At 33.8% G+C, this 14,361-nt stretch overlaps 5 pseudogenes; 4 read left to right on the top strand and 1 right to left on the bottom strand.

Moving 5' to 3' along the window:
* The first annotated feature begins 228 nt into the window (after positions 1-228).
* LOC132903120 (uncharacterized) lies at positions 229-1,513 on the top strand (annotated as a pseudogene).
* On the bottom strand, positions 1,457-2,710 carry LOC106139683 (putative nuclease HARBI1; annotated as a pseudogene).
* A 270-nt stretch (positions 2,711-2,980) lies between these two features.
* On the top strand, positions 2,981-4,668 carry LOC132903119 (uncharacterized; annotated as a pseudogene).
* A 2,049-nt stretch (positions 4,669-6,717) lies between these two features.
* Positions 6,718-7,924, top strand: LOC132903118 (uncharacterized; annotated as a pseudogene).
* A 3,627-nt stretch (positions 7,925-11,551) lies between these two features.
* LOC106139682 (putative nuclease HARBI1) lies at positions 11,552-13,361 on the top strand (annotated as a pseudogene).
* Positions 13,362-14,361: the final 1,000 nt, after the last annotated feature.

The following is a 14,361-nucleotide window of genomic DNA, read 5'->3' as shown; positions in this document are numbered from 1 at the left end:
GATGATATATATTAGCGAAAACTGCAACGTCCTCTAAAGGCGACTACTTCTTCATCCAAAGTTAGGTTTTTATACGGAATGTAAGCATCTTGAGAATTTTTCACAAATTGTTCAAATATGCTTCTGATCGGGGCCAATCGATCTATCCTTATTCTTTGACTTCGTGTAGCAGTGCTATCAAATCTCAAATGTTGCACTAAGAAAATAAATCTGTATATTTTAATAATTATGGAAGAAACAGAGAAACGAGGGTGTAATTACACTGTGGCTTAGAAAGTATTCTCCTAGAACTGGTAAAAAAGTGAGTATAAACAACAAAATATTAACTGTAAACAAACATCCCTTTCGTTCAATTACAAATAAGGTCATTGGATGTTTAACTTTATTGTATGCTTTTAGTTACCAGAATATAATTGAAAATAAGGAAACGAATGCCAGCATGATTTTAAAGAAGCGTGAAGCTTGGGATTCTGTTTGCCAGCAGTACAATACTGTTGCTGCAAGCGGCTTCAGAAGTTGGCAACAACTCCGGCACCTTTATGAGAACCTCAAACATAGGTCTAAAAAGAATATTGCCAAAGTGAATGTAATGTCTCCAATACAACAATTTTACAATGCATGTAGCATTCTAATGATGAAAGAATTTTTGTAATTGGTTCAGTAGTTTTCTAATTTATTTGTTACATTCATACATCCGGATAAAAATACAAGATTTCCTTTTATATTTTATTGGTATGAGGTGTGAAGTGTTAACATTAGTATGATAGTACTAAAATAAAATTATCTTACTTTTACCGACTTCAGTTTTATGAAAAAACTAAAGATGTAAAAGATATCAAAATAAAAGCATCAGAAGATAAGGTAATTTGAAAGTCTATGACAACAAATTGGAGACCCTACCAAATCACTACAATATATAAAATTTGTGTTTATATTGTTTTAGAAAGAAATCAATCACACTGGTGGTGGGTCTTATAAAAGCACCCTTACTTAGCATGATGCACAAATATTGGCAATGGCAGCACCTCAAACCTTTAATGGTTGTAACCATTATCGAAACCCTATGATGATGCTGCACTATATTTTGGTTAGTACAATGTGAAATATATTTTTATACTTGAATATTCAATGTGGCCCGGCCCAATGACGGGAAGGTTGGAAAAAAATGTTAAATCGGGCCTGGTAAACCCGTCTTGTCGACTAACGGGGCAGATGGCATAGATCATGCATCATCTACCCCAGTGTATTTATTTGTAGAAAGATTAAAAAGAGTTTGTGAGACATAATAGTTTTATTCTATAGTTGATACTATAAAGGAACAATATTTTAAGGCAAAACTAAGAAATGATAAATTAGAAACTAAGTATTTCATTAATAAGAACAAGATGGAAATAAATAAATATAATGTAGAAATGCAAATTTTAAAATTAAGATTAAAAAAGTTGCAATGTTCTAAAAAAAAGTAGTTAATAAGTTATCTATGTACTTAACAAGTTGTCTATGTACTGTGATGTAAGAGGTAGAAAATTATACTTTTTTAATAAAGGTTTTATAAAAAAACACCATGTCTAATTAGAAAAATATGCATTGATTAATGTTGTCCTTACAAGAAAATTTTGATTGCCACTTGGCTCTATACGAGTAGGTTGCGCTATAAGCTCATCTTCAATATTTAATATACATAGGTTCTCCTTCAAATAGTGCATCTTCCTTAGAGAATGCAATGTTGTGCAGTACTGATCATGCTACAATTACAGGTGGAATATTATTAATTTTAAGGCCCATCCCATGTTGTAGGCAAGGAAATCTTCTTTTTTATACACCAAAAAGCCTTTCCACCGGGTTTCTCGTGCTTATTTGGGAACGATTATATGCTTCTTCAGCAGGCGTCCTTGTGTCTAGTAATGGTGTTAACAAATAAGGCCGACAAGGATAGCCAATATCTCCAAGAATAACCATATTTCCAAAATCTCCACGTTCTAATTGAGCACATAATGGTGAATAATTAAATATGGTACTATCGTGTACAGAACCTGGCCATCTCGCAACAACATTTCTTATGCGTAATTGTGCATCACACACCATTTGTACCTACATTCAAAGAGAATACCTAAAATACCCTTTCCTGTTGCGATACAGTTCAGATTGGGCTCCTCCTGAAAATAAACAATCACATTACAGTACACCAGTTTGATAATAAGGAACAAAATATCACATATTTCAGATCAGTTTATGATGTTATGATTAAGTCATATGTTGGTACAAATCTGGAGAGTTCATTTTTATATGAGTGCAATCTACAGCCGACTACTCTTGGATTTGCTATAGGCTATTTTACACCATGTAAAAAAAAATATAAAAATGCACGTATCTTATAGATTTTGTAAAAAATAAAAGAAAAACATCGATCATTATTCATAAAAGTGCAATATGGATTTTATAATTCAATTTAAAAAATCCTCTTTTTTAATCTGTTCTTCAAATAGTCGAAAACGCTATCCGCCATGTTGGGTACTGACGTGACGTCATACTTTTAGTAAACAAATATCGAATCGAAAACATATTGATGATGTCAGGCTCTGTTTATTTTGAAATTTTAAAATTTCTATCACGTTTTTGGGTTTTTACTCTTTAATAATTTAATAGAATCATGGAAGACGGTTTTGTGAAAGCAGACATTTCTTATGCGTAATTGTGCATCACACACCATTTGTACCTACATTCAAAGAGAATACCTAAAATACCCTTTCCTGTTGCGATACAGTTCAGATTGGGCTCCTCCTGAAAATAAACAATCACATTACAGTACACCAGTTTGATAATAAGGAACAAAATATCACATATTTCAGATCAGTTTATGATGTTATGATTAAGTCATATGTTGGTACAAATCTGGAGAGTTCATTTTTATATGAGTGCAATCTACAGCCGACTACTCTTGGATTTGCTATAGGCTATTTTACACCATGTAAAAAAAAATATAAAAATGCACGTATCTTATAGATTTTGTAAAAAATAAAAGAAAAACATCGATCATTATTCATAAAAGTGCAATATGGATTTTATAATTCAATTTAAAAAATCCTCTTTTTTAATCTGTTCTTCAAATAGTCGAAAACGCTATCCGCCATGTTGGGTACTGACGTGACGTCATACTTTTAGTAAACAAATATCGAATCGAAAACATATTGATGATGTCAGGCTCTGTTTATTTTGAAATTTTAAAATTTCTATCACGTTTTTGGGTTTTTACTCTTTAATAATTTAATAGAATCATGGAAGACGGTTTTGTGAAAGCAGACAATATAAATCTACCGAGGATTAATACGTTAATGGTGGCGAAATTTTTTGCGTCCAATCCCGATTTCTGTTCTGTTGAGTTAAGAAATGTTAAAACAGCGATGTAAATATTTATTGTATTAAACATTCTCTTACAATACACAATTATAATAGGTAAATTATTACACAACCAATCCAACATAACCTATTTTTTGTTGTCAGGTCCGGAAGGGAATCATACGGGGACGACGCAATAGGTTATGTGCAGCTCAAGAGGGATCAAAACATATGCTTAGTTAAGTGTATGGTATGCCCGGAACACAAAGTGCGTTCCAAGCCCTACGCAGTGACTCTTGTTTTAAATGAAGAGGAAGAGATTGTGACTAGTGTCCAGTGCCACGATTGCGCCTCATCACATGGTGGTTGCAAGCACGCTGTTGCATTTTTAATGTGGTTACACCGCCGAACCGAAGACCCATCGTGTACGTCTGTTGAATGTTATTGGCGGAAATCAAATTTGGCCAAAGTTGGCTCTTCAATAAAAATTTTGCATGCAAAACATATCAGCAAAAGAAAACCTAAGGAGATAGATCCAGACAGCAGTCTACTGAATGAATTTATTTTGCAATGCAAAAAGAGAAAAATAGAAAACTGCCAGTTTTTAAAACATGAACCTGATTTTGAGAACAAGTCTACTCTATCACTGCATAATTTAATAATTAGATACAACAATGAGAACTGTGATGTGTTTTTAACTAAAATTTCTCCTCTTTTCAATGTAAGAACTATATCATATGTAGAACGTGAAACAAAGGATCAAAATAAAGTAGTTTATGGCATGAATTAAGATATGGTAGAATAACAGTTTCAAAATGCTACCAAGTTAGCCGATGTAAAACGGTAGATGGTTCCCTGGTGTCTATGATTTTTGGTGCAAAAGTTCCAGAAACTAGTGCAATGTTAAGAGGCATAAAACTGGAGGATCAAGTGAGGAAAGCGGTGGAAAAAGAATTAAAAATGAAAATAGAAAAATGTGGTCTATATATTTCAGAGGAGTTTCCAATGGTTGCTGGCTCGCCAGATGGCATTAATAAGAAGACTACCTTTGAAATTAAGTGTCCATCAAGTGAAAAAACTGCACTTAACTATATTGATAAGAATGGTACCATATCAAAACAATATTTTGCCCAAATGCAAATGCAGATGTATTGTACCAAAGGGGACCTTAGCTATTTTTGTGTTGCTCACAGTGACTTTACAAATAATAATCAGGTGACTATAATTCCCGTTGAATATGACCATGACTATGTAGTCCAATTATTAGATAGTATTGTTTATTTTTGGAAAAATAACATTTTTCCAATTTTGCGCAAAAGTGTTGAAGTTTGACAGAATCATAAATACATCTACTTTGTAATGAAAATGATTGTGTTTTATTAAATTGAAAGTCCCATTAAAAGCTCAATTAATACCAGAAATCTGCTGTAGCATAGGTAGATACATTTTGGCCTATCAGATATTATTTTTTTTATGAAACAGTTGAATTTTGTTTCACAACTACATAAAAATTATAATGATACAGTGCACTTTGGTAATAATAAAACTACTCAATACTTAATACTTAATCATTTATTGCATACCATAAAGTTGAGTGGTGTTATGTTACAAATTATGTATATAAAAATAACATATATTTATTAAATTAAGAACTATAAGTACTTATTAGTTAAAAATATTTTATTGCAATATTTATAATACTTTCTATGATGAATGATGCCCTGCACATCTGCCGCTTCTAGTTCTACTAGGCTCAAAAATGTAGAAAATATTTTATTCTGTGTATATTACACTTATGAACAGGGATTACGAGATATTTATGAACAGAGATATCAGTAGACTCATTAATTATTAAGCTGTAGAGTTAATTGTCGATTTCTGTCCTCTATGATTTTCTGAAATGCGGTGCAAGAACTTCTTGAATAACAGCGGTGCATTTTGATCGGTGGAATTTCATTTCTATAGTATCTGTATGGTGATATACTGATAGTATAGACGTGTGTTCGGCTACGTATAATGCTAAAGCCCCTTCTACTTCGTAACAGGCTTTTTCGACGGGTGATGTACCACAGATGTAATTAAAGTTTGTTTATTATGTAAAAAATATATCAAAATGCCTTTGAATGTCACTTATCTTTGCAACAAAATCCTTTTTACAAAATGTACACATAGTTCTTGAGTCATTGCCAGATACTGTTTTCAGCCACTGTTTATATTCCGGTAACTGTTCCCATTCCGATTTGTACCTTTGCTTATAAACTGTTTGTTTTCGTAATGGGAGATTCATTTTGTTATAAAGTCAACGTAAAACACAACACAAACACACAGAAAACTGAATATTAGCGGACGAACTTGGTAACTTTCAACAAATATCTTAGCCACAGAGAAATTTCCTCTATTAGATTCAGTTGTGTTGAGTTTTCAAAACTGCTCTATGAATGAAATAAAATAATAGGTACAAAAATTCTATAACGGGGATTCCCAAGACCATAAACTAAGTACTATATGAAATGGAACAATGAAAAATTTCAAACATTTGAGGGAATCCTCTCGAAGGTTCGGTCGAATGAACGTGACAGTCCCTCGTGACAAAACGTCGGTTTTTTTTTGTAAAGGTAAAATCTGGATACAAGTCCTTTTGAGAACTAGGAATATAATCTAAATCATGTCATGACGTCTTGCACAAATTCCACCTCATAATAATTTGCTGACACAATTTCTTCAAGCAGCAGCAAATCGAAATGTTACTAACTGTGAACTACTGAAATATACTAGCTCCAGCAGTATTATAGAGCATGTGAGAAATTATAACTTACTTATCTCATTATAGAGCATTGCAACAATAGTGATTGTGATGCATTTAGATACAATAGGTATCAGAGTATTTCACTGAAGAAAACATTAAAACGATTGAAGAGAATACTCGATCATAATTCAAAAACAAATTGTGGCACGAATTGAGATATGGGCGTGTTACAGCTTCAAAAGCTTATGAAGTAATCAAATGTCACACTGTGGGTGGATCTTTGACTGCTATGCTTTGACTGCCAAACCACCAGATACAAAAGCCATGAGGAGAGGTCGAGACTTAGAAAGCCAAGTAAAAATGATTCTGGAAATATCATAAGGGAAAAAGGCGAAGGAGTATGGGTTATTTATTTCATCAAAATACCCTTTCACTGCTGGTTCTCCTGATGGTATTTTTGAAAAAATATTGTATTGAAATAAGTGTTTTACTAATGAAAATTATAAAAAAGATTAATAAAGTTACAGAAAAATGTATGGCACAAATTCAAATCCAAATGTTTGGAATTATTATTAAATTATAGAAATTGTGGAAATATTGATAGTCAATTATGATGAAAAGTTAGTTAAACTTTATATGTCAAGTGCAAGATTTGTCCTGAACACATAGTTCAAATAATATTGTATGGATGCACACTTGTAGTGGATGAAGAAGAGGACATTATCATCTCCATTCAATGCCATGACTGCGTGGCTTCAAAGGGTGGCTGCACACATGCAATAGCCTGCCTGATGTGGGTTCATCGCCGTAGTGAAGAGCCTTCTAGTACCGCAGTAGAATGCTACTGGTAAAAATCCAGATTATCAAGAGTTGATTCCAGCTTAAAATTAATGATACCAAAAGAATTTTCAAATGGTAATTCATTATTACCAGCAAATATATCAGTGCTAACAGAGTTTTTGGACGAAGCAAAGAAGAGGAAAATTCAAAATTGTGAACTTTTAAAGTACCATAACGATTTCATTTTAAGTGACACACATGCCATCTCGATGCATCATCTCATGTGCAAATACAAACACAAAGGCGTTGATGATTTTTAAAAAGAGATATGTCTAACTGAATCTTAAATAAATAAAGTTGAGGAAGAAACAAGAGAACGGCACAAATGTTATTTATGGTATGAATTTAGATATGGCCGCATAACCGCTTCAAGAGCATATGAAGTAAGTCGTTGTAAGACAGCAGATGGCACACCTGCATCACTTATTTTGGAAGGGTAAATACGGTAGCAATGAGTCGAAGTAGAGTCCTAGAAGATGAAGTCAGGAAAACAGTGGAAATTAAACTAAAATCTATAATTAATATAATCCACTTTTACTAAGATTTTGACAAAACAATTAAATGTGGACTTATGTTAAGTAAGAAATGTCCAATAATCGCAGGATCACCAGATGGTATACTCCAAGATTGTATTATTGAAATTAAATATCCCAGCTGTAGCAAAACTTACAAAAGTTATATAAAAAATGGAGGAGCTACAGAAAAAGTGTTTTTTGTGTAGCAGACCAAAAGACTATGGTAATAATAAAAAAAGTGAATTTGATAAATATACCATTTAACTTGAAATATATTGAAAATTTAATTAATTAAGTTGATAGTTTTCTGGAAAAATCAAATATACCCTTTATTACATAAGAGTGTAGAGTAAATATGTGTACTTACATAGAAGTGTAGTAAATTAATATAGCTAGGCTTTACTGCTGCTATAGTTATGCTGTTTGCTTACATGTATGTTTGTGTATAATAAAAAAAACAATTATGAAAATTTTTAGTTTTATTTCATTAAAGAATCTTGCAGATTTATCAATGCACATGCAATAATAATTACATCATCCAGTATCTTAAAATAAATTAAAATTAAGGAAGGCATGTGTTCTTAACAAAATTCTCGTAGGCGCCGAATCACTCTTTCTATATGTATGCGCAAACTAGCAACCTGTTTTGTTTCTTTGGCCTCGCTTTTACTCATTTGCGCTCCTTTTTCTACAACAGAAGGCCTTACTAGTGTTATACCTGATTTAGTAAAGTATTGTTCTATATTATTATGCTTAAAGCCCCTATCAGTCATGATACACGTGCAGTTTTAGTAGTAGTCATTCTCTGTTTTTTATCATGTATGGCTGTTCTGCACTGTTGCAGGTTCGTTTTCTTCTGTCTTCACATCCAAATTTACTCGGTAAACAACCTGGTTTCATTCGCACATACGATACCTTTCCCATTATATGGTACTTGGTATAATTGAGCATAGCGTTTGAATACTAGAAAAATATAAAGGCTGTGTTTTTGACACAATACTAATGTAGTGTTCAACCTTATTTTTTAAACATAGTAAAATATGTTCAGTAGATATGCCAATGTTTGTATGTATCAAGTTTATCAAAAAATAACAATCCTTAGTTATGCCAATGTATAGGCGAGGTTTGTCTTAAATTTTTTAATTGTATTGATCAGAGCTTGCTTTGCCTCTGTTTCTATTTTAGCTTCCTCTTCATTCAAGCTACTGCACGTTGAATAATTTAAACTGTAGTGATTGGACTGAAGGTGAAGATGGTCGAGTTGATGATGCAGTGTACAATGATACATCACTATCAGATCTAACCATTAATAATCTGTGGTTGGACATTTCCTTTTTTGAATGCTGTGGGCGCCACCGGACTAATGTGTGGTAGAAAGTATCAATTTAACCCACCGGGAGAAAAAGTGGCGAAAAGTCGTTTTCTGAAATTGCCGCACTGGCAGAGGATACTGCTTCTGGTGTCCTAAAACAAATATTTGGATGAGGACACATGAATAGTTTGAACCTTTTTTCGCCATTTTTAAACGTGCTGGCTCGGTATTTTTTCTTCACAAAATGAGATACACTACTAATTAAGTCCTATTTTCTTTTAGGGAACCCCTCTCTGCTGCAAACTTCAATCCAATTTTCTAAATGGTTTTCCTCTTCTTCTGTCAACACAGTTGAAAGACCTGGGCGCACATTGTGGTCAGGATTCTTAATTTTGTAAATAAGAGTAGTCCTTGGAACCTGATAAGTCTTAGCCGCAAGTTTTTGGCTCATACCATTTGCAAAAAAAAATAGCCTGCAAGGCATTTTTTAGAGATTCTGGGTCATATCTCTTTCTTTTTTTCTCTAGGGTTTTCAGTCTTATTTGATTTTTGGTTTCATTTTTACGTTAAAAAAAGATAAGAAATATTTATTGACACAATGGACACCATTTATTGCCACCATGTTCATAATTAGTAAATATGTTTTTGACATCCGTGACAAAATTTGGTAGCACATTGTACGGAAGGTTTCTTTAGTATCCAATGACATTTAAAACTTAACGTGATTCTAAATTAAGTTTAATAATAATAATCATTTATTTCAGACTTGCGACCATATCTTCATACATTACATTATAATCACTAGAAATACATAAATTAAATTACATTAACCAACAAGTAATAAGTAAATAAATTAAATTAAATATTACATTACATAAATAAAATTAAAATAAATTATATTAAATTAAATTTATATGTTAATTTGAAGAGGCAGATAAATGTATCTACTTCTCCAACCCAACATTGTTGGACACATGCAATTTATACCAATATGCCCACACTGGGCTCTCAAGTTTATTTGCAATAATGTTCATGACGCTGTTGGGACTGCACCGGACTCTACGCATCAGGGAAGCCGTCCGTTTACGAATGATTGCGTAATAGTTATCTACATTTAGCATTCGCAAACATCCCCGACGCGCTGCAGAATCGAGACAGTCCCATCAACGCCCTGAAAGCATTATTGTACTGGACTCTCAGGGCACTCGCGGCTCGCGCAGCAGAGAAAGATTCCGTGCGGATGATGCATCTCGGGCACCATGTAAATCTTTTGCGTATGGCGTATGATGCCCGAGAGGACACAAATTTAGAACACATTGAAACTCCAATATGACGACATTTGTCAAAGTTTTTCCTTAAACAAAAGTATCTTTGTCATTTATTATATCATGCCTACAGTGTTCGTTTCAAGTAATATCGTGAATTCACAGGCTTCAGGGATTGTCAATCATTTTAAGTAATTTTTAATAGGAACTTTGGTTACGTTGCGTGTTGCATAAGTTTTTTTGAAATGTATCAAATAATACGAGTATCATATCTCGTCATTCGATTTTACGACAAATTACGCATCAATTTTGCTTGACTTGGGTTGGTTTAGCTTGTTTTCCATACAATGGTAAACTGTATATTATAGAATCACACCCGCTATCAATATTTGAGACAACAATTAAGATTAAAATGTTGCTTTGTAAACTTCACATTATGTATATTTTTGAATATTTGTTACACGAAAACTACATAATCAAAAGTGAAATAAAGAAAGTGAATCATCGGAACGGTCTTCAAACGTTTTTGGGACTTAATCGTCAACTCGCTTGAGAGAAACTCGCTTCCGCGCGCAAGTTGGCAATTTTAAATGTTACCTATTTTTTTTTGTTATCAACTCGCTCGTCACAAGTGGATCACAGGCTGGACAGACACGACATTATTACATCCCAGTGAGGAAGCCCGATACTACTTTGTGCGGGGCACAAATATGATAAAGACCGGATGTTATTGTGTTTGGAGGTGTTCGAAGAAAACTGTTTGCAAGGCTAATAACTGATAACAACAACTGCGTTAAACGAGATGACATGCACGACTGTGAGCTTGATTTTGTATTAAATGAACTGGAGCCTAGTTTTGACCAGTGCATGGAAGAAGTAAAAAGTGATTGTACTATTCCTGTACCAACTGCGTTTCAGCACACGGTTTCAACCCTTAAAGATAAAAGAATTGACCTTATAAAATAATACCGACATATAAAAATGTTAAGAATAAATTTTATTGAAAACGGTAAAAAATTAAGTCGATGAAGAATGTTATTGTGCCCGAAATGTTTGCAAACTTTTTACTAGCTAACTTGTCACGAATCCTACATCTATGTGAAGTCATGACACAGCATCCGCGGTTCTGAGTACTCCGGCCACCATTGTCGCTGCATGGAAACGGGTTGCGCAACGTCCATCGTCCGACCGCCCGGCAACTTCTGAAAATTCATTCTGTATCCTCACATCGGTTCGGTCTCACTTGCATTGTAATAATTTTGCATTGTAGTAATATTAAAATTAATGTATGTAATTCTTTAATTCTTTATACAATAGTTTAAAAGATTTTGTTTTTTTATTTTGAAAACTGCGGCTATCACCCGCTTAATTGACTACCAAACAAACAACAGAATTTTAATATTTGCTAGTGAAAATTGTAAAACAATCTTAGAAAATCCAAAAACCATTTTATGCGATTGTACTTTCAAATTTTGTTTAAAACCTTTCCAGCAGTTATACCCTCTACAGACTTAAGAGAGAGTAACTTTACTCGAAGGTGTAAGTTTAGACTAATTAAAATCAGTATTTATCGGTGATTTAATGGTGATAGACGGAATAGATGAAATAGATCATATTCAAGGCCAAATGCCATTATTGAGGCGTGTAAAACATTACAAAGAGCGCAGGAATCCACTGGAGGAACTTCAAGAAGCTGATTTTAAAACAAAGTACAGATTTTCCAAATCTACCGCAGTGTTCATCATTGACATGGTGAAAAACGATGTGGCTGGTGATGCAAGAGGTGGCTTTATACCACCACATCTGAAAGTTTTGACTGCAATCAGAACATGGGCCGGGGAGAGGTAAATAGACGTCATAATATGTTGTTTATTTTTAAAATTCAATAGGTACCTACCTAACTAGTCAGTACTTTGCAGTTTGTTTTTAATATCACACTAACAACTACTTATTATTTTATGTTTATAGATTCAAGATGACGCAGAAAACCTTGGTGGCATGAGCCAACCCACAGTATCGCTGATCTGTAAACAAGTTGCCTTGGCAATAGCGGCACATAGGGCTCAGTGGATTAAAATGCCACAAACGGATGATGAACAGAATAAAGTAATTGCAGGTTTTTATGCACTGTGTGGATTTTGCCAAGTGATAGGAGCAATTGATGGCACACACGTAAGAATACCAAAAGTTGGTGGTGATGTAGCCCAATATTACATCAACAGAAAAGGATACAGCTCTATAAATGCGAAAGTAAGTTTTACAGACCTATTTAAGTAGCCATCTTTCCCACAAATTATTTTTTTTAAATATGAGATAAACACAATTACATTGTTCCAGGTTATGTTGAATGTCAACTTGAAGATCATGGACATTGTGGCACATTGGCGAGGCAGTACGCATAACTCAAGAATATTCAAATAATGCCCAATTTGAGCGTTCAGAATTTAAAGGGAGGCTTTTAGGATTGCAGGTTATGCTTCCATTACGTTGGATGTTCATAACCAAATTGTCAAGGAGTCCAAGCATATGTGTTTGCCTGATTATATTCGAAACGAAATTGATGGTTTGATGGATAAGTGTAAAAAATTGGTTTGTCAAAAACTAGAACCGATACCAAAAATTTTTGAAGACTTTTTGAATACTACTACTAACTGTGATTTAGACGACATTGATAAACCAACATTTCAACAAAAAAAAGACGTATTGTACAAAGCGAGACATAACTATCTCAAAATGAACACAAAAAGCTGTAGAATTTTAAAATATCTGAAGCTGCCACATATTCTTGTGGGTGATTTCTTTTGTACGATGATGGCATTGAAGATAAAATATTGATTTTTGGAACAACTTTAGCAAAAGAATATATAATAAAATATAAGAGTTTTTACGGAGATGGCACATTCAAAATATGTCCCTCACTATTTTACCAAGTGTACCTACAGTATAGATATAAATATATCGCACCATGATGATGTAGTAAATTTTGTTCTACCCAACAAAACGCAAGTGACTTACGTGAGAATGTTCACTATTTTGAGGAACCAGTTTTCAATGAAAATAGAACAATATAAATGTGATTTTGAATTGGCTACCATTCAAGCCGTAAAAATAGTTTATCCAAGTGCAAAGGTAACAGGCTGCTACTTTCATTTCTGGAAAGCTTTACTTAAAACTAGTATAACATATGGTTTGGATAAGACTGAAGAAGGTATATTTATAACGCGTTTATATATGCAACTGCCATTGCTTCCCCCTATTTTAATTCCCGAAGCCATTTTAAGTTTACAAGAGGTGGCAAATGATAATATTTAACATTTGATTGTCAAACATGTACGTTGTTTGTGATCTTCAAGATTGTAAGTAATATTTCTATTCAAGGTCATGGGGATCGAGTATGTCTTATATACTTAAATGGTCAAACTGGTGGCGGCGGCGTCGTGGGCCGGGTCGTGAGGTTCCCTCTGTTATGGTTGAGCTTCGCGATGGCTGACCCATGCGTTAACTCGTGAACGGGTGCTGCCAGGGGGAGCTGGTCTGCTCGATTGTGATACGTCCAAGCCCATATTTTTCCTCTCATTTACGTTTATAGCTAATATCTTTTTTATTTTTAATTTAAATTCTATCCTTTATGTCAGTATATAATTATCCTAATGTTTGCTCATATTGGGGCAAGTTTGGTTTTGGTCCAATCCGCGAGGCTATGCCCGTAAATAAATTTGAAAAATTTTGCACTTCAATGATAACCAGAAACATCTTCCTATAAGCCATCCGGATCACGACAAGTAACACAAATTGCGACCTGTGATAAATCATTTGAATGAGAGATTCTCTACCGAGACCTCCTCTCTCTCGTACCGAGATAAATTAAAAGAGGTAGTAGAAAAGTTTTATGGTAACCTTTACAGTTCTTAACAGCCAAAACAGAGTTCCACCCTCGCTGATACAAGGGCACCTTTAGAAAAGCATTTTACAGAAGATCTTTCCGAAATCAGCCTCTATGAAATTGAGTATGCTCTTAACCCTACACTGCATTCAGTTCCTTATGAGGGACAACCAGTAAAATTGGTATTATTTCTGATTTGAACCGAGTAGCGACATCTATGAATACGCAGAGAAAGTGCCAACAGTCAATGGCACCCATTTAGTGCATTCGTTGGAATTAGATGGCAGCACTATCTCGTTCAGTCAGTCATTCATTGGAAAATTTTGAATGTTAACGTGGATATTCAATTTGAAAATATAATAAATTATGTTGAAATATCTTTGAACTAAACTAATGTAAGTACATATATTTTTTTGATTTAGCCGTGTTTTGATACTAAATTTTCACAATTACTGGATGTCCCC

Source organism: Amyelois transitella, chromosome 21 (genome assembly GCF_032362555.1).
Source record: "Amyelois transitella isolate CPQ chromosome 21, ilAmyTran1.1, whole genome shotgun sequence".
Taxonomy (NCBI): Eukaryota; Metazoa; Arthropoda; class Insecta; order Lepidoptera; family Pyralidae; genus Amyelois; species Amyelois transitella.
Note: the sequence above shows the minus strand (reverse complement) of the source record. Positions and strands in the feature narration are given on the sequence as shown.